Source organism: Hyla sarda, chromosome 4, assembly GCF_029499605.1.
Source record: "Hyla sarda isolate aHylSar1 chromosome 4, aHylSar1.hap1, whole genome shotgun sequence".
NCBI classification, from domain to species: Eukaryota; Metazoa; Chordata; class Amphibia; order Anura; family Hylidae; genus Hyla; species Hyla sarda.
Genome location: NC_079192.1, coordinates 74,428,637 through 74,449,421, shown reverse-complemented (window position 1 = coordinate 74,449,421; position 20,785 = coordinate 74,428,637).

Genomic DNA, 20,785 nt, shown 5'->3' with positions numbered 1-20,785 from the left:
TAAGACTTTGCCCTTGAGCTCTTTTAAAGGAATTATTATCCAACTGTTCCAACAAAGACAGGAGATCTTCCATAACTGTACTTAATTTTACCGATGGAAACTGAAAATATTAAAGGTTCCAACTGTATCATGAGACGCTATGACTTGCCAAAGCAATGTATAGTCAATAGATATGGTTAATGGTTAACCTAATCCACACCGTCAAGTTGGGCTAGGAAAAAATGCAGCCGAAATGTGTGAACACAGCATCGGGGGGGGGGGGGGGGGGTGTTATAACTACTAAATATCTTGATACCATAGAAATAGCAGCAGCAGTATACAGATCTTGGAAAGGGTGGGGAGGGGTCTCTATCAGCAGCTGGAAGGAATTGTAGTTGGTAAATAGGGATGAGCGAGCCGAATCTGGCGAACCCAAATCGACCCAAACTTTTCCATTTTTCCGGCTTGGTGAATACTCGAGCTCTTACCAGTTCAGCTCGGGCAAACCGGTAAATAGTGCAAAAAAAAAAAAAAAGAAACAGAAAGAATGGCTTTTTGAAGGACAGAAGAAGCAGGGTGGGCAGGGGGTGGTGAAATGACTTAGTGAAAACAGTCACATGATAACCCAGGTCTATTATGTGATTTGCTACTTACTGTGTCAATCAAGCACAAAGGCCAATAGGACACAGCCAGGGACACAGATAATAGGGCAGTGATGTTAACCACAGCGTTCAGAGTGCTGGTAACTTCTGCAAAGAGCAGACAGAGAGAGGGAGAGAGCCAGATATAGGGCCATATGGTGGTTAGAAAGATAGAGACTGAGATACAGATTAAAAAGTGAGAAGAAATAGGTACTAGTGATTAGAAAGAGTGAGAGATAAAGATTAGAAAGAGAGACCTGAAGGGCTCATCCTTTGCTACCACAAATCCACAACCCTTTTCAAGACCTTGGCGGTCTGGCTGGCTGGGGAAAAATTCTAATAGATTTTAAAGGTTTCTAAACCTGCTGCTGTACACAGGGTACTACAACTTCCTCCAGTAAACCACTGTGACATTCTGAAGGTTGCTATTGCACTGGGTCACCTGGCTGGCCAAATTTTATTTAATTTTAAAGGAGTCTCAGCCTGCTGCTTTACTCAGCCTATTACTACTTCCTCCAGTAAGCCACTATGACATTTTCTGAGGGTAGTTTCAGCCAGGTCTATGCATACACAACCCATGTATGTCAGCATCAACAGTCCAGGAACCATATTATTTACATTTTTATTTTAATTTCAAAATAAAAAAATTTCATTGAAACCTTTTTTAAATTTAATTTAAAAACCACCACCTTCCTGCTACTACCAGTCCTCCATTACCTGCTGTATGCTATTGAAATAATTTCGGCATCTCATGCTGTATGCTAGTAAAATCAGTCAGCCACCACCTGCTGTACGCCAGATACTACTCATAGCACCAATCCACCTTCACCCTACTTCCAGCAAGGCCTACACGTACACAACCCATCATCCACAAAAAAAAAGGATCATTTTGGGCACGCTTGGAAAAAGCCACTGCATCTTCCCATGCCTCTGTGTACATATTTACAACAGTAGGGGCATCTACTGACAACCAGGGATACTTTATGAGGCTTTATTTTGATGTAAATAAGCCTAAAAAATGGGCGAGCTGTAATAGTTACCATGGGTTACCGCATGTCACCATAACTGAGCCTGTTATTAATGGGTTCAGGGACGTATTTCATTGTCGATTAAAGTTGTACCAAGCCAAACCAAGTCCGGCAAATCAAACTTTTCAAAGGTTCACTCAACTCTAGTGTTAATGTCATCTTGTAATTCATAGGACCCAGGAAAGTTCACTTCCTCTGTCACATTTAACACTGAACTTTTTTTTGTAGGTCAGGCTGGAGATGACATTGCCCAAATACATTAATGATAAGCATGGATGCGACTGTGCTGTAATTAACCTGTTAACGACCATCGTTCCGTTAACAGTGTATGACGCATGCTCCTGACTCAAGCCCGGGACCTACTGGACGTCTCAGCTGATTCCTGCAGCTGAAGGCTGCCATTAATAGCCGACTTGCGGCGATAGTCATGGCCAGCCATTAACCTTTTAGATTGCTACTGTCAAAGCTGAAAGTGGCATCTAAAGGAACCTTTAAACAATCCCTGGTGATCTACTGGGGTGGATCAACCCCCTTAGTGTGATCACAAGGGACCTATCCACTGCTGAGGTAGCCGGAGGGCTTACATCCCATCCTGCGGCTGCTGTGGCTCTGTAATTGATAGAGCCTAGCTGGACCAGGCTTTATCAATCGAGCATAGAGCACACAGATCAATGTAGTTCTATGGAACATTGATCTGCATGAGGAATGTAATGATTCCTCCTAAAAGTCCCCTAAGGGGACTAATAAAGGGTAAACAAAAAGTTCAATAAAAGTTTAGAAAACACCTATTAAGCTTTTCCATATTAAAAGTTTAAATCACCCTCCTTTTTCCAAATTCCATACATAAAATATGTAAACATAATAAAAATAAACATATTTGGTATCGTCACGTGCGTAAATTTCCGAACTATAAAAATATGTGAACTAAACCGCATGGTCAATACCAAACAAAAAATACCAAAGTCCAAAAATTGTGTATTTTTGGTCATTTTGCATACCCTAAAAAATGTTATTAAAAAGCAATCAATAAGTCCCATCAAAACAAAAATGGTACCAATAAAAATTAAAGATCACGGTGCAAAAAATTAGCCATCACACATCCCTGTATACAGAAAAATAAAAGGTTATAAGGGTCAGAAAAGGACATTTTTAAACATACATATTTTGGTGCAAAAAGTTATAATTTATTAACAGAAGTAAAACAAAATCAAACCTACATAAATTGGGTATCATTTCAATCATATGGACCTACAGAATAAAGATAAGGTGTCATTTTTACCAAAAAGTGCTTTGTGCAGAATCGGAAGCCCCACAAATTACAAAATGGCATTTTCTTTTTCAATTTTGCCCCACAAATATTTTTTTTTCTGGTTTAGCTTTAGATTTTGTGTTGAAATTGCTGGTGCAAAAAACAAGCCCTCATATGGGTCTGTAGGTGGAAAATTAAAAGCATTATAATTTTTAGAAGGTGAGGAGGAAAAAACTAAAGTGCAAAAATGAAGAAAAAAAAAACTAAAACGTGATCCTTAAAGTGTTAAACAGTTTGCACTTGTGATATTTCACATGTTTCCCTCGCTTGCTGTACAAATGTGTGCAATTTATATGACATTTTTGTGTCATTTTGATAAATGTTCAAAATAAACCCAACCTTACAATCTACATGGTTTTATATAAATAAAACTTTCACTCTTCATAAGCTTTAAAGTCAGTGAACAACAACACGTCCTATAGAAGTGTGAAAAGATGCAAGCCCTGAATTGTCTATCTGCCCAGGCATCTGGGTAAAGTGGACATTATGAGAATATGATTTCAAACTAAACAATAGTAGCAAAGTGTGAATAGTGCAAACAATTAGAAAGTTGCATAACTTCATTAACCAATGATTAAGCCTGTTTACTATATCCTGGGCAGCCTATTAAGTTAAAGCCCATAAATATTGCTTGGCCTGCAGCAGACAAGGCATTGTTAGGCAGCTCTCCTGTCATCTGACTCTCCATAAGAGAGAATGTATGCAGAGCATGCTTGGAAGGGAACGTGTGCTGCAGAATCCACTTTGCAAAGCAGCCTATTAATATTGCGTCGGTTCTATTGTTTTGACGTCTGTAATAGAAATACATAGGTGGTTAACCAAGCCTGAAAGATTGAGTTATGATTATTATTCTGAAAGAGAAGTCATAAAAAGTAACGTCTGTACGGCGTGAAGGGAAAAATGAGTCTGCAGTTACCCTAGGGTTATCTCATAATGCTGTACAGTTGTAAGAAAGTTAATATGGCTGAATTCTTTTATATAGCCTAATCCTATTCTGTAATTACAGGAGCGGCTAAAAGGGAAATAAAACAGCTACTTAGACAGGCTGAGAATGCCAGCTGGAGAACTTACACTGAATAATCAATAAGAATATTTCACTTGTGAAATCCGTACTGTTTAAATAATTTGAGGAATGACATTCTGGTACTATGTATTATAAAGGCTAAGCCTTGTAGAATCACCACTCACTGCAGACCTTCATATAAGAGGACAAAGCTTTAATATGTGCCCAAAGTCAGGTTATCAGTCAAAATGAATGGAAAAAAGAACAACTTATTGATAATCTGTGATGCCCAACTGGTTTGACTTGAGACCATGCTCAGGAGTAAAGTCTAAGTACTCTAAGTATCTTTCACTCTTTAGGCAAAAAGAGAAAAAATTCAGATAGCGCTCACCTCCTCCGTACAAGTGCAGTCAGTCCTCCTTCACTGTCTTCAAAGTAAATGTCCAAAAGATTCACAGCACTGGTAAAGCCATTTCTTTATTGGAAATCCATTAAAAATCCGTAAGATACAAACAGGTGCAAACCGGCAAGTTAGAGGTAACCTGTTTGCATAGTACGGATTTTTAATGGATTTCCAATAAAGAAATGGTTTTACCAGTGCTGTTAATCTTTTGGACATCCTTCACTCTTTATCCTACTTGAGGATATGTCAAGGGTAGAAGGTGCCAGGTCACTTCTCAAGAGTTGTGCCTGTGAGGGTAATGGCTGGCCCAAAGGACAGCAGTGCTGGAAATTAAAGGGATCAAGCAAGGCTATTCAGGGGGTTGGGATAGGTAGTGGGCAGGTGGAATGGTTGTGGGAGGTGGCACAGGTTCAATGTCAATGGTCTGGGTCAAGCACAGGACTGCCAATAATTTATGGGGAAATCAGGCAGAAAAGGGTAGGATGAACAGGCACAGGATCAAAGATTTTAGCACACCATTTTTATGGACACAAAAAATACAATTTTGCTTAGGTACCAAGTACTGAATAAATGGGAGTAAAATAGTGTACGAAACTGAAGCCTTATGTGTGCTGACAATGATAAGTATTCAGCAAATTGTTATGCTTACTGAAAAAAATATTGCATACAGATAAGGATTCATTATGATTTCTGGGGATAGGCTGAAAATGAATCTCCATTTTTTATTGTGATGGTGTTTTTAGGCACACAGTTCTCTGCTACTTTATTTCCTAATACCTGATATAGATCTATATCCCCTGAATAAACATAGCTTTAATAAATAACAGGAAGGCTACATGCTGATGCCACTAGGGTAGGCATGAGAGCTTACTATATGATATAATATTTTATTTATTGAGTTTAAATGGTTATTCTTGTATCATGAAATTATATTTAAATAAAACTATCACCCCACAATATATAACTTAGTAATACAGCATTACGACAAATTGTTCTGGTTTCACCATGCTTTTGCTTGAAATACTCTGAACATGAAGTTGTGTAGTCCTTTCATTTTCAGTATAGTGTTGTCTCATCAACTCCCTGGCTCCTCCCTCTCTGACAGGATGGCATGTCACCCTTTGCTGTCTAAGGTGGCTTAGCTGGATCTTCTCTATGAGCTCTAGTCTTGCCCCCTTAGTGATGGCCCTAGACCCCTTACACTAGACAGGAGGAAGTGAGGCCCCATTTCTTCCCTACCTGTGTTTTTACATTTTCAAATGGGTGCAGTATCGACTGTGCAATGTGTTGAGACAACAATACTCCTGACTTGTCAGCTACAGACAGAGAATGGCTTTATAGGTGTCAGAGCCAAGGCAGAAGAGAGACAATATCTAACACAATAATTCTTACTGAGCCTTTTGTAATAAATAGAAGAGAAACCGAACATTTTATTTTTTTACAAGCATCAAGGACTGAAATCAAGAAGTATTGTTATTGATCCTAAAAAGAAGCGAGACATAAAAACAGTGAAAAGCTCAGTTTACAGTAGAGTGTTCATTTGTAAAGGGATAAAAACTACATTTGCACATTGAATAGAAAAAAAATAAGCAGGAAAAAATAGTACAAGTAGAAAAAAGTACACAAAAGAAATGATGTTTAATACAAATTAGATGAGTTTTCACATTGAAGCCTTTACTGCTACATATACCTGTAATAATTTTAAACCAATGTACTATGTGCTTAAATGGTAGTTGAATAAAATCTAGTGTTTAAATTAAAATTACTATTTTAAATATATTTTATGCATTTTTTATGTTTTTTTTATTTTCTATTTTATTATCTATATTTTAAAATAAAATGTTGACAGGCCAGTTTTCAGTCAGTTTTCATTGTGCCCATATCCGTGGGGCTAGCTGTAAAGCCTATCTTTAAATGCTATTAAAAGCAACAAGATGGCTGCCCCTATAATGTACAAGATTAAAAAATAAAACAAAAAAATAAACACTCAAGACAAATTTGAAAAAAAAAAAAACATCTAGATGACACATTCACTTTAACTATGATAAAAATGAATTTTTTTTTTTTTTTTGCCAAAATAGTTTTTAAAAACATGCATTTTACCACACTAAAGGTGAGGAGTTTTCCATTAGCTTTAATAATTTTCAAGCAGAGACAACTAAGTTTGGTTACCGCCTGGAGCATCGTGTGCTCATGTGCACAATGTACATTATGTCATCACAGCATTTCGTTAATAAATAATATTTTAATTACCCTACTACCAGCATGTATGAGCATTTTGAAAATTGAAAGGGGAAAATCCTTTTTAATGGGAATAAATATAATACAGTTACTTTTTTTCCTATTTTGTTTATTATTTTTAGTGGGATTTCTTCTATGGTTTTAAATTGAACCAAAAATGTTAATAGCTAGCTAGACCTTACTATCAAGGGTAGGGATAAGTGCAGACTAATACTCACTCCAAATCACTGTCCCTACCTACTTGGACGATCTGCCCTAAAGGGCGACCCCCAACTGGATGACAGTCCCTATACTGAACACACAAGTGTATAGATTAGGTCAGAAAAGAAATAGACAGGGAATGAAGAATGCTAGTGAAGCGAAATTTCACAATTATGGGTGACTCAGCTACCCAATTAAATCTCCCACCACCGGGATGTGTAAGCACCACACCTGATTGGACCAGTCCCCCCACCTCCTGATAGGTTGGATTGGTAGCATCAGACAGTGACAAATAGCCTTGCATTGTCAGTATGACAATGAATGATGTATATTGTTGTGAATGGAAACAGAAAAGCTTGCCCTAGTAAGTGTATTGACCTAAATTGGGGATCTTAGAAACCAGTTGTTGGGATCTAGTGTCACATGGGTAGTAGTTTGAGGCTCTTGCAGTAGTGCTTACACTGACCCTTGCGTGATTCATGGACTCTTGCCTTTTCAAGAACACCTTAATAGATGAGAATGTAGTTACCCACCTATTTCTACTAGTTTTGATACATATTATTACATACATATTATTACAATATACCATATACCATTTAAAACATTCAACATTTTTTTCTAAAAACTCATCACGCTGCATAGGTGATAAAAATCTTGTATACAATTGTAAAACATTCCACAGTATAGTGTAAATGTGAATTAGGAAGTAAAGTTTAATCCCACTATTAAAATCTTTAAAAAAAAAAAAAGGATCATGGCTGACTGTAAAGTCAAGTTTCAAAGAGTGAGTATGGATACAAAACTACAAGGCAGGTGCTGTGCATTACAATATCCGCCCAGACAATGAATCTCTTCTGAGCCGACCTCTTCTAACAGAACCTCATGGTGGCCAGAAGAATAATCTCTGAGGGTCATAGGGAGAGATTAATAATTAAGGTTTTTCTTTACCTGTTCATCTTACAAAGAAGTAATAAAAGAAGCACTTTAAAGGTATATAGTCCTGCCAGACCTTTCTGAGGGTTATATGGTGTCCATAAATGAAAGGTCTTCTTTCGCAGCATAAAGGCAACTTCTCTTTGGAAAGGATGCACAACTTTTCATGACTTATGTGAAGATACCTATTTAAAGAGCTTGTCGTTCCACGCTTTTATCAAAGAATAGACATACATTGTAAATGAAGGGACACAAAGGAGAAATACAGGCCAAGGGCTGGCCCTCAGGACTATACAACACAAAGGACCCCGCTGATGAATTCTTCTCACTACATAATAGAGGACTGCATAAGAGATCCTGGCACCAAGAAGGAGCAGTGACACATTATGGGCAAGCGAGCATCCTGATGAATGAACATGCAGTGCATTAGACTGTACAGTGTTAATACATTCAATAGCAAATCAAAGGTTATGTTAGAAATTAAACAGTCACACATTGCCTAAATATAAGAATTTCACAGGAAACGGTGACCAAAAAGCTTTAGATAACCTCACTTCTGAACTTCATTGTACCAAAGCATTCCCGAACTGTGAAAGTGAGAGACTGGAGACAGCGAACCTCCTACAGATGATGAAAGATGTACTTTATTCTAACAATCGCAGTGTTCTGAGAACAGCACTTCACAGTTTTATTGCTTTTATTATAGGGTTTAACACAATGAAATTTTAAATAACATTCTGAATATACAAAAAAAAATGTTCATGGAGCAACTTGGTGGCATGTTCCCACTTTGTAATTTTTTAAAGAAAAGAAAATGATATAAAATGGTGTTGTTCTATCCAACAAGTACTACTAACAACATGTTCTTAAGGTCACATGACTGCTCTTTCCTTAAAGAGGAAAATCATTTTTTCAAATTAACTAGAGCCAGAAAGTTAAAGGAGAACGGTTGCATAAAATGTTTAAGTCCCCCTGTGTCCGGGCTGCAAAAACATAAAAAACAGACTTTAACTTACCTTCCTACATTCCCCCCATTGCAGAGATATCGGCATCCCGTTCCTCTGGTGCTGCTGGCTTCTGGCTTCTTAGGCTCGAAATGTCACAGTGCAGGCAGCGTATCGTCAATGCAGCAGGCAGAAGACGGGCCAGGGCTCCTTACAAGACGCTCCTTACAAGTGCGCTCAGCCTATCACTGGACGAGGCGAGACTTCCCTACAGTTCTACTTTAAACAGATTCGTAAATTACTTCTTAAAAAAAAATCTTAGTCCTTCCAGTACTTATCAGCTGCTGTATGCTCCAGAGGAAGTTGAGTTGTTCTTTTCTGTCTGACGACAATGCTCTCTGCTGGCACCTCTGTCCATGTCAGGAATTGTCTGGAGCAGGAGAGGTTTGCTATGGATATTTGCTTCTACTTTGAACGGTTCCTGACATGGACAGAGATGTCAGCAGAGAGCAATGTGGTCAGACAGAAAAGAAAAACTCAAGTTCCTCTGTAGTATACAGTAGCTGATAAGTACTGGAAGGATTAAGATTTTTAAATAGAAGTAATTAACAAATCTGTTTAACTTTCTGGATCCAGTTGATTTAAAAAAAAAAATGTTTCCACCTGAGTACCCCTTTAAATGCCCATATAGAGAAAAATAAAAATAAAAAGTTATAAAGTTATAAATCATGCAGATTATATTTAAAAAACAAAAAAAAACAGGTCCAAATAACCACACATTCACAACACAGACACGCATACTTAACCAGTTAGGGAAGCAGAGCGTACAGGTACGCCTCCGTTTCTGAGTTCTTAAAGGGGTACTCCGGTAAAAACCTTTTTTCTTTTAAATCAACTGGTGGCAGAAAGTTTAACATATTTGTAAATTGCTTCTATTAAAAAATCTTAATCTTTCCAGTACTTATTAGCTGCTGAATGCTACAGAGGAAATGTCTTTCTTTTTGGAACACTGATGACATCACGAACACAGTGCTCTCTGCTGACATCTCTGTCCATTTTTAGAAACCATGCATAGCAGATGTATGCTAAGGGTAGCATGGTGGCTCAGTGGTTAGTAGTGTTGCTCGCGAATATTCGCAATTCGAATTTTATTCGCGAATATCGCATATTCGCGAATATCGCATATTCGCGAATTCGCGAATATTCGCGAATTCGCGAATATTCGCGAATATAGCGCTATATATTCATAATTACGAATATTCGTTTTTTTTTTTTGTTTTTTTTTTTTCACAGTACACATCACAGTGATCATCCCTCTCTGCTTCCAGCTTATGTGGTGTAAGAAGGCTCTAATACTTCTGTGTGAGACTGGTGCGCGAATATTCGCATATGCGAAAATTTGCATATGCAAATTTTCACTTATGCTAATTTTTGTATAGACAAATTTTCGCATATGTTAATTTTCGCACACACTAATATTCGCATATGCGAAAATAAAACGAGAATATTACGAATATTCGCGAATATGACGAATATTCGTCCATATATTCGCGAATATTCGCGAATTCGAATATGGCCTATGCTGCTCAACACTAGTGGCTAGCACTGCTGATTTGCAGTGCTGGGGACTTGGGTTCAAATCCCACTAAGGACAACAATAAATAAAGTGATATTATTATTATTATAATAACGTCAGCAGAGAGAACTGTGGTCGTGATGTCATCAGAGAGCATTCCAAAAAGAAAATAATTTCCTCTGTAGTATTCAGCACCTAATAAGTACAGGAAGGATTAAGATTTTTTAATAGAAGTAATTTACAAATATGTTTAACTTTCTGCCACCAGTTGATTTAAAAGAAAAAAGGTTTTCACCGGAGTACCCCTTTAAGAACTCGGGGCATTCCTGTATGTCTTGGTCCAGTTAACAGGGTTTAAAGCATTCTCACGAGCGGAGAAAGCTTTAAACCCTGTGGTTTCCGACTGCTATCAGCAGCCAGGACCTAGGGTTAATGCCGAGCACTGCCGATTGGCGGATGCCCAGCATTTAATAAAATTTGCTGAGTCCTTAAGGTGAAAATGGGCTGAGTCCTTAAGGGGTTAAGAAGCAAATTATTCCCTAGAAATGAAATGGACCCAGATATTCAAGCATTCAAGAAAGCAGTAGAGGAGGACATTAGAATACTCATAATTCCAAAATATACCAAAATTCATCAAAAATAATTTGACATCAGGGAAAGAAATGGCCTTTACATTTTTTTTTTAACAACATCTCTCAATTATAATAAGACTAGCAGACAAAGAAAGAGGCATAGTCATCTTGGACAAGGAAAAATACACATAAATAAATATGTTTGTGATAAATATCAAACTCACCAAAACATACCATTATTAACCATTCGCAGCAGGGGTGTAGCTTGAAACCACAGGGCCCTGGTGCAAAAAAATGTCCTGCCTTGCCACACACTGCACTGAAAATAACCCTGCCACACACTGCACCCTCTGAATATAGTACTGCCACACACTGTACCATCTGAGTATAATACTACCACACACTATACCCTCTGAATATAATACTGCCACACACTGTACACTCTGAATATAATACTGCCACACACTGTACCCTCTGAATATAATACTGCCAGTCACTGTACCCTCTGAATATAATACTACCACACACTGTACCCTCTGAATATACTACCACACACCATACCCTCTGAATATAATATCAATAATACAAATAATAATTGTATAACACCAATCTAAACCAATATTCCCCAACCAATCAGTGGTGTATTCTAGTTTTGTATTGCCCTAGGTCGACCCGTACCCTATCACCCCTTGCCCCCCCCATCCCTCCGTATTGATGTACAGTATATGTGAATTCAGGTAGAAGAAACAGACATGGTCGCATATCTACATATTGTATTTTGATCTAATTGTTTCTCAGCATAAATTCAAAAACTAACAGGTCGTTACATTTTGATCAAAAGGTACAAGCCCACTCGCCACGTCAAGGCCACCTAATTTGAGTGGGTCCCTAACGTCCCTAGCATAAAATGGCATAGCACTGGGCGGCGACCACCACCGCTGCAACACCAGTGCCCACAGGGGGAACGACCCACTGGCAGAGCGTCCCCAATGCCACTCAAACCAGTCCATGGGTCGCACCTCCCCACAGACACGGCGCCACGGCAGCAACGGACGCCGCACAGCACCACACCAGTGTGAACAGGGTGTAAAAGCTCTCACTTACCATGCACTCCCATGCACGGCGCAGTGTCTGTGGGGGGGGGGGGGGGTGTGGCCCGGTGCCTGGTTTGAGTGGCATGGGGGCCGCTCTGCTGGTGGGTCATTCCTCCTTGTGGGCACTGGTGTTGCGGCGGTGGTGGACGCCGCCCAGTGCTATGCCATTTTTTTCTGGGGACGTTAGGGACCCACTCTTAATAGGTGGCCTTGACTTGGTGAGTGGGCCTGTACCTTTTGATTAAAATGTATACTAACAACCTGTTAGTTTTTGAAATTATGCTGAGAAGCAATATGATCAAAATGCAAAATTGTGGATGTGCGGCCATGTCTGTTTTTCTAACTGGATTCACATTGTGTATTCTATCCCCTCCTTTTTTTTTCACTTGGCCTAGCAATCCGCCCCACCCCCACAGCCCAACCCTATATAAGTAGCAGGTAGCTACACCAGGGCCCTTTCATTTTCTAGCAGCCTCCCAGTCTGACTGGGATCACATGGTAAGTGAGCCTTACACCTTGTTCACACTGGTGTGGTGCTGTGCGGCGTCCGTTGCTGCCGCGGCACGGTGTCTGTGGGGGTGTGGCCCGGTGACTGGTTTGAGTGGCATGGGGGCCGCTCTACCGGTGGGTCGTTCCTCCCTGTGGGCACTGGTGTCGCGGAGGTGGTGGAAGCCACCCAGTGCTACCCAATTTAAGCTGGGGACGTTAGGGACCCACTCTTAATAGGTGGCCTTGATGTGGCGAGTGGGCTTGTACCTTTTGATCAAAATGTATACAGTAGTCCCTCAACATACGATGGTAATTTGTTCCAAACGAGCCATCGTTTGTCGAATCCATCGTATGTTGAGAGATTTGTGCAATGTAAAGTATAGGAAGCTGTACTCACCTGTCCCCGCCGCTCGAGATGGTGTCCCCGCCGCTCCCGATGGTGACCCCGGCCTCCGCTGGGCTCTCCACTGTCTTCTCCGGTCCTCTGCTGTCTTCTACGGTCCTCTTCTGTCTTCCGCAAGGCCTTACTGGGCCTGTGTAGCGACGTCATTACGCCGCTGCGTACGCCATTCCTATTGGATGACGTGCGCAGCAGCGTATTGACGTCATCGGAGAGGGCCGAGAAGACACCGGAAGACCAGCGCTGGACCCGGAGGGCACCCCGGAGCATCGTGGAGGGGTAAGTAATACTTACCGCACCACACGGGGAACATTAAGCTGCTATCCGGCAGCAGCTTAAGCATTTGGCGCTGCCGGATAGCACTTAATGCGATGGCCCCGACATAAAAAAGCATCATATGTTGATGCTGACATCGACATGCGATGGCCTCTGAGAGGCCATCGTATGTAGATTTCATCATATGTCGGGGCCATCGTAGGTCGGGAGGTCACTGTACTAACAACCAGTTAGTTTTAGAAATTATGCTGAGAAGCAATTAGATAAAAATGCTAAATTGTGGATGTGCGGCCATGTTTGTTTTTCTACCTGGATTCACGATGTACAGTATATGTATGATAGATGTATGTGTATGTATGATAGGTGTGTATGTATGTAAAATAGGTGTGTATATGTATGACAGGGGTGTATATGTATGATTGATGTGTGTATGTATGATAGATGTGTATATATATATATATATATATATGTGATAGATGTATGTATGATAGACATGTGTATGTATGATGGATGTGTGTGTGTGTGTGCATTTATATATATATATATATATACATATATATATATATATATATGATATATTTGTGTATGTATGATAGATATGTATATGTATGATAGATGTATGTATGACACATTTGTGTATGTATGATAGACACACATCATACATACACACATCCATCATACACACATCCATCATACATACACACAAATCAATCATACACACAAATCAGTCATATATACACATCCATCATACATACACACATCCATCCACAAATCCATCAATCATTCATACACACACAACCATCATACATACACAAATCTATCATACATACACATCTATCATACATATACACATCCCACTACCACCCCCCATACACACATCCATCATACACATCCCGCTGTGATGAGCCCACCCAAACCCGCACCTTCATCCTCACTATAGATGCCATGATCAGCATTAATCATGGCATCTATAGAGCAAATGGCGGACATTAGCATGATTGCTGATATCCGTCATCATGAGACGCCCTCCCTTGAATTAACTAGAGGCCTAGTCACAATATCAACTGTTGGGACCTCTATAGCTACTACATCACTGAGCTTTACGCTTGATGCATTATCACTTCATGCCAGTGGTCTACAAACTGTGACCCTCCAGATGTTGCAAAACTACAACTCCCAGCATGCCCAGAAAGGCTAGACAGCTAAAAGCTGTCTTGGCATGCTGATAGTTGTAGTTTTTCAATAGCTGGAGGGCCACAGTTTGGAGACCACTTCTTTATGGGAATACTATTTTAATCCATACAAGATGTTTTATCATAAATCTTTTAATTGTGGATTTCCATAACTTAATTTTCTTTTTCTGTAAATGAATCTGTGGATAATATACAATAATGCAGTGTTTCCAAACCAGGGTGCCTCCAGCTGTTGCAAAACTACAACTCTCAGCACGCCCAGACAGCAAAAGGATGTCTGACCATGCTGGGAGTTGTAGTTTTAGAACAGCTGGAGGTACCTTGGTTGGGAAACACTGCATGTCACTTTACGCCAAGGACTATGAAGTGAGCCCAGCTATCTTCATAGCCATGCCATGAATATACGGCGCTGTGCGCGGTGACACCCTAGCGCCGTACACTTAGAGTGCGCAGCGTCTAAGGCAGGGTCATACCGGACGTGGGTACTGCGGGCTGGTCAGGGAAGCTTTCGCCAGGATGAAGTGTTGGCAGTGTAGGACAGGCGGGTGGCTTCGAGCAGGGCTTCCTGGACGGGACTCGTGCGTGCCCTGCCCCTCCCCTCCTCTCCACTCACAATGCACCAAGGCAAGGGTGGGACAGTCGGGGCCAGGGCGTGATGATTACTCTGCGCTGTCCCCGCCCATCCCGGGATATATCAGGAACCCGGGGAGGGCCCCGGGCCCTTATCATAACTCCACTGCTGCAATATGGGAACATTTGGTAGCAGCGTCCACGCTTGGACTTGAAGAATGTCCCACCAGGACAAAAACATAAGTACTGATGGCGGCGGCCGGCCATCATGGAAATGTGCGACCGTTGCGACCTCTATAGCTACGCCACTGATTTGCAGGGTATTAAAGCAATTGAACAGACACTTCACAAAAAGAAAAACCTCCACCAAGACCAAATACAATTCATATAAGACATAATACGTTTCATACTAACCCACGATTATTTTATGTTTAGATTTGATTTTTACTTGCAAACCAACGGGACAGCCATGGACACAAGTTTGCCCCCAGCTAGATGGCGAGCTAGGAGGAGGAGATAATCCATCCGATGCTGAAGGACAGCCTGGTGTCCTGACATCAGTATATAGACCATATAACTTTCATTTAAAGTAAGACCAAACTTAAAAAGTGTTAATTCATTCTGTTTCTAAATTCCAATATATCAAAGTTACTGACTATTCAATTAAATGCAATTTTTGTTACTGAATTATACTTATTGTAAATTACTGAATTAACTGTCAAAAGGCCTGCTTGATAGCTTAGTCTCCAGCCCCTTCCTATTCTGTATTGAACCATCTTTTGTGTCCTTTCTTACCTATAGTCATAGCTCAACATTGCCCCAAATTTTTGTCACAAGATGACTAACTTCACAATGAACTGTTGGGAGATGCTTATGCTATATGTGTCTATGTGTAACCACCAGAATTATAGCCTGTGTTCTAGCATTAAAACCCCTGTATAGATCAAGAGCACACCGCAGTATGGATTTTTAATTGAGTGTAATATATTTTCCCACAATTCCTTACTGTTCACAGATTTTCACATTAAGTATTTTGGTAGCTTGCATATTTAATTATGATGAAGAAATGGCAATTATTTATGAGAACAGTCTTGTTAAGATGTGTGTCAAAACAGTCAATTTTAATACAGTAAACTAAGGAGCCATGAAATGTAACAAATCTAGATTGATGTGCAAAATTGTCATTGTTGTCACTTTCTGGAAACTACTATTATTTACATCATATCAATATTTGAAAATATTCTAAATTAACAGGTACAATTAAGTTTACCTGCCATAACTAATGACTGTGCCAAGACATGCCTACACATCAATACATCTCATACTTGACTATGCAAATATTATTGCAAGTTCCTGAATATACCGTATTTATCGGCGTATAACACACACTTTTTAGGCTAAAATTTTTAGCCTAAAGTCTACCTGCGTGTTATATGCCGATAAGCCGCTGCAGTTCAATGATTTAAAGCGGGCGCTTTAAATCAATGAACTGCAGCAGCTTTGCACGTGCAGAGACCTGCCGTCGCTGCTGGCTTCTCTGCCCCTGCCTGTCCTGGGGTCTAGAGCCCTGCTGCTGGCCCTTCTCTCCCCCTGGCTATCGGTGCCGCTGCCCCATTGCCGGTGCCGATAGCCAGGGGGAGAGAAGCGGTGCCGGCAATGGGGCAGTTGCACTGACAGACAGGGGGAGAGAAGGGGCAGCGGCACCCATTGCTGGTGCCACTGCCCCGTTGCCTCCCCCATCCCCGCTTGTATAAATATATAATTACCTGTTGCCGGGGTCGGGTCTGCGCTGCTTCAGGCCTCCGGTGTGCGTCCCCTGCGTCGTTGCTATGCGCTGCGAGACGCAATGACGGCACTCGTGCATAGCAACAACGCAGGGGACACACACCGGAGGCCTGAAGCAGCGCGGAACCGACCCCGGCAACAGGTAATTATACAACCGGGGATGGGGGAGGCAACAGGGCAGCGGCGCCGGCAATGGGGGCCGCTGCCCCTTCTCTCCCGCTGGCTATCGGCGCCGGCACCGATAGTCAGGGGCAGATAGCCAGCGGGAGAGAAGCGGCGGCATCAGGGCTCTAGACCCCAGGAAAGGCAGGGGGGAGAGAAGCGGGCAGTGACGGCCTCTCTCCTCCTGCCTTTCCTGGGGGCTTCTGCGGGGTCAGAAACAGTGTATTGGGGTATACGCATGCACACACAAGCACCCTCATTTTACCAAGGATATTTGGGTAAAAACTTTTTTTACCCAAATATCCTTGGTAAAATGAGGGTGCGTGTTATAGGCAGGTGCGTGGTATAACCCCATTAATACGGTATCTTCACATGGTGTATTTTCAGGTGTATTTCATTGTAAAAAATCGCACAAAAATTGCCTCCATATTTTTACAAAAAGAACATGGTCATGCATATGAGGCCTTTAAGACTAGGTTAACACAGTGTATTTTCAGGCATATTTAATTGTAAAAATGAGTTTGCAAAATCGGGGAATAATTGTGTCTGTATTTTTACCATTAATGTGCTCTAAGTAAGTCTATGGGAACATGGATTATGTCTGTGCACACAATATTTACAAAAATGTATATATAGATTTTCTCCATCTGACTAAAGAAGTGACACACCACTTATTTATGTTGATTAAAAAAATACATTTGTTTTTTTACATATTGTGTACATACGAATACCGCTTTAAAAAATGTATTGGTTCTGATTTACCATTGTAAACCCAACATGTTTTGTTGGTTTTTGCGCCAGAATCTGGCACATTGCGCCAGAAATTCTGTCTGCACCATTATTTGTGGCAGAAATCTGTCTTAGGCTGGGTCCACACTACGTTTTGTCCCATACGGGAGCGCATACGGCAGGAGGGAGCTAAAACCTCGCGCTCCCGTATGTGACCGTATGCGCTCCCGTATGCCATTCACTTCAATGAGCCGACCGGAGTGAAACGTTCGGTCCGGTCGGCTCATTTTTGCGCCGTATGCGCTTTTACAACCGGACCTAAAACCGTGGTTGACCACAGTTTTAGGTCCGGTTGTAAAAGCGCATACGGCGCAAAAATGAGCCGACCGGACCGAACGTTTCACTCCGGTCGGCTCATTGAAGTGAATGGCATACGGGAGCGCATATGGTCACATACGGAAGCGCGAGGTTTTAGCTCCCCCCTGCCGTATGCGCTCCCGTATGGGACAAAACGTAGTGTGGACCCAGCCTTATTGCGACAGAATTCTGTCTGCGCCAGAAATAAAAAACCCGACCAACTCTCCATTTTACTGAGAGAACCCAGAAAAGGGGCGTGTCTGTTGGGAGAAGGTAGGTGTGGTCACAGAAAAGGTGTGTGTTCCTGACATTTCACAAAAAAACAACAAATTCACTAAGATTTCCACAGAAAATGTGGTGGATTTCAGCTGAGGAAAACCCGACACATCAGAGCATATGTAAAAAAATAATAATAATAATAATGTAGGGAAAAGTGCAAAATGTAGGGAAAGCTTAGTAAACACTGTGGAAATTTTTTTTTGTAGGGAATTAAAACCCACAAAGAAACCTACACTCCACTCAACTTACACTCCACGCTTAGTAAATCAAGGCCATTATGAATAGTACTAACTGGGCAATTGTACCTTAAAGGTGCCTTAATCTCTCTTTGTCTTAATTTTATTTAGGATAATTTCTGCTGCTCCTTTGAACCTATAACACAGCAGAGTTAAGAAGCTCAGATGCAGCCAGGTGGTGCAGGTTTGGTTTGCAGTCCGGATCATACTGCAGGGAATCAACAAGGTTCTTGGGGATAAGGCAGCGACAACATCAGGAAAACAGGCACCGGTCAGAAACGAATCAACAGGTCCTGCGGTACCTGACAGAGATTGGTAACGGAAACTTAGAGAAGTGCCCACAGACCTATTAAGTTACAGCCAGTGGTTATACGTAGCCCCTAGAAGACAGAGCAGGAACTGCAGCAGTGATGGAAGCAGCTGGTGTGAGTCCAAATGAGGAAGCCTTGGGATATGTGGAGCAGAAAATGTGGCCCGGCCCCGGTAAGTGCCAGGACACATAGTACGCCAACGATGCCAACCACTGATGTTAAAATTTTTATGGTGAAAAATTTAAGTCTTTCACAAAATCTTCAGAAAGATTTAAAAAAATCATCTGTACCCTCTTTTGAATCCTAGGTATGGCTTTGTCCAAAGATAAGGTGTAATACAGCTGTGCATAAACCCCAGCTATCACATATGAACAAAACAACGCCTGCATGTGGAAGCCAATGGCTGTACAACTTTGAAAATAACTATGATTTAGTGATATGTAGATTCCATAATTACTCTGTATCCATCAGAGCCTTGTGGTTTTAAACTTGTTTCATATCTATATGATGGGTCTATAGCAGTTTCGACACAAACTATTGAGTGACTCTCAGCTTTCTGCTAGCAGAGATAGCGGTATTATCCATTTTACTGAACACTTTTTGTATAGTTAACATGTAAATTAAAACAGTTTATTGACAGAGTTAACCACATGAATAGGAAAACTCCTAAATCTATATAGACTGATCCAGTCATTCATTGAACTGTCTGTAATTACCGCTGTCAACTTAGGAAGTCACTGCAGATGCCAATATTCATTACAGGACAGGACTAGTGCCATTTATCAAAAGGAAAAGGCAATGAAGTACTTACACTTGAGTCTGTCTTTGAGAATATATATTTTAGCAGCTACTACTACTAAATAATCTACAACCAAAAATGCGTAATTTCCCCATAAATGGTCCTGTGATGGATCGCCATTGCATGAATCTGTGAAATAGCACCTACAGTATAGTAGTCTATGGGAGTCATATTGTAGCACTATGTAGCTCTTATTTACATGGGCAAAATTTGTTATCAATTCACATCTACAATGTATGTCATCCTTCATTAAACATGCTTTTACTTTTTTTAAAAAGTTATAGAGTTATAAATTTACCAGCAATTTTCAAAATTTTCCAGAAAATTTGACAATTACAATTTTTAGGGATCAGTTCTAAAGTAGAGAGGTCTGTGTATTAGAAACCTCCATAAATCAACCCCCTCCCCCTGCCAGCCTGTTTGATGCTGCAATCACTATTGACAATCAAACTTAAAGGGTTAACTGTCAGGAGAGGAGCTTTGCTCTGTTCTTAACAGTTGTGGCTTAAGCCAGGCAACATGTCACAGCCGACTCCAGCTGTGACATCAGCATTGCTCCCGAGTCGTTGTCATCCTCATGACATACCTGGTACGTTGCTCCCCCTACAGTACCTCTGTGCTTCTGTTCTTCATGGAGGAGAAGATCATGCAGTGTACAGGAGCATTTTGTTTTTTTTCCATTTTCGTTTTTTGCTCCTTGCCTTTAAAAAATCATAACTCTTTCAATTTTGCACCTAAAAATCCATATGATGGCTTATTTTTTGCGCCACCAATTCTACTTTGTAATGACGTCAGTCATTTTGCCCAAAAATCTACAGTGAAACGGAAAAAAAAATCATTGTGCGACAAAATTGAAAAAAAAAACACAGTTTTGTAACTTTTGGGGGCTTCCGTTTCTACGTAGTACATTTTTCGGTAAAAATGACACCTTATCTTTATTCTGTAGGTCCATACAATTAAAATGATACCCTACTTATATAGGTTTGATTTTGTCGGACTTCTGGAAAAAATCATAACTACATGCAGGAAAATTAATACGTTTAAAATTGTCATCTTCTGACCCCTATAACTTTTTTATTTTTCCGTGTATGGGGCGGTATGAGGGCTCATTTTTTGCGCCATGATCTGAAGCTTTTAACAGTACCATTTTTGCATTGATAGAACTTATTGATCGCTTTTTATTCATTTTTAAATGATATAAAAAGTGACCAAAAATGCACTATTTTGGACTTTGGAATTTTTTTGCGCGCACGCCATTGACCGAGCGGTTTAATT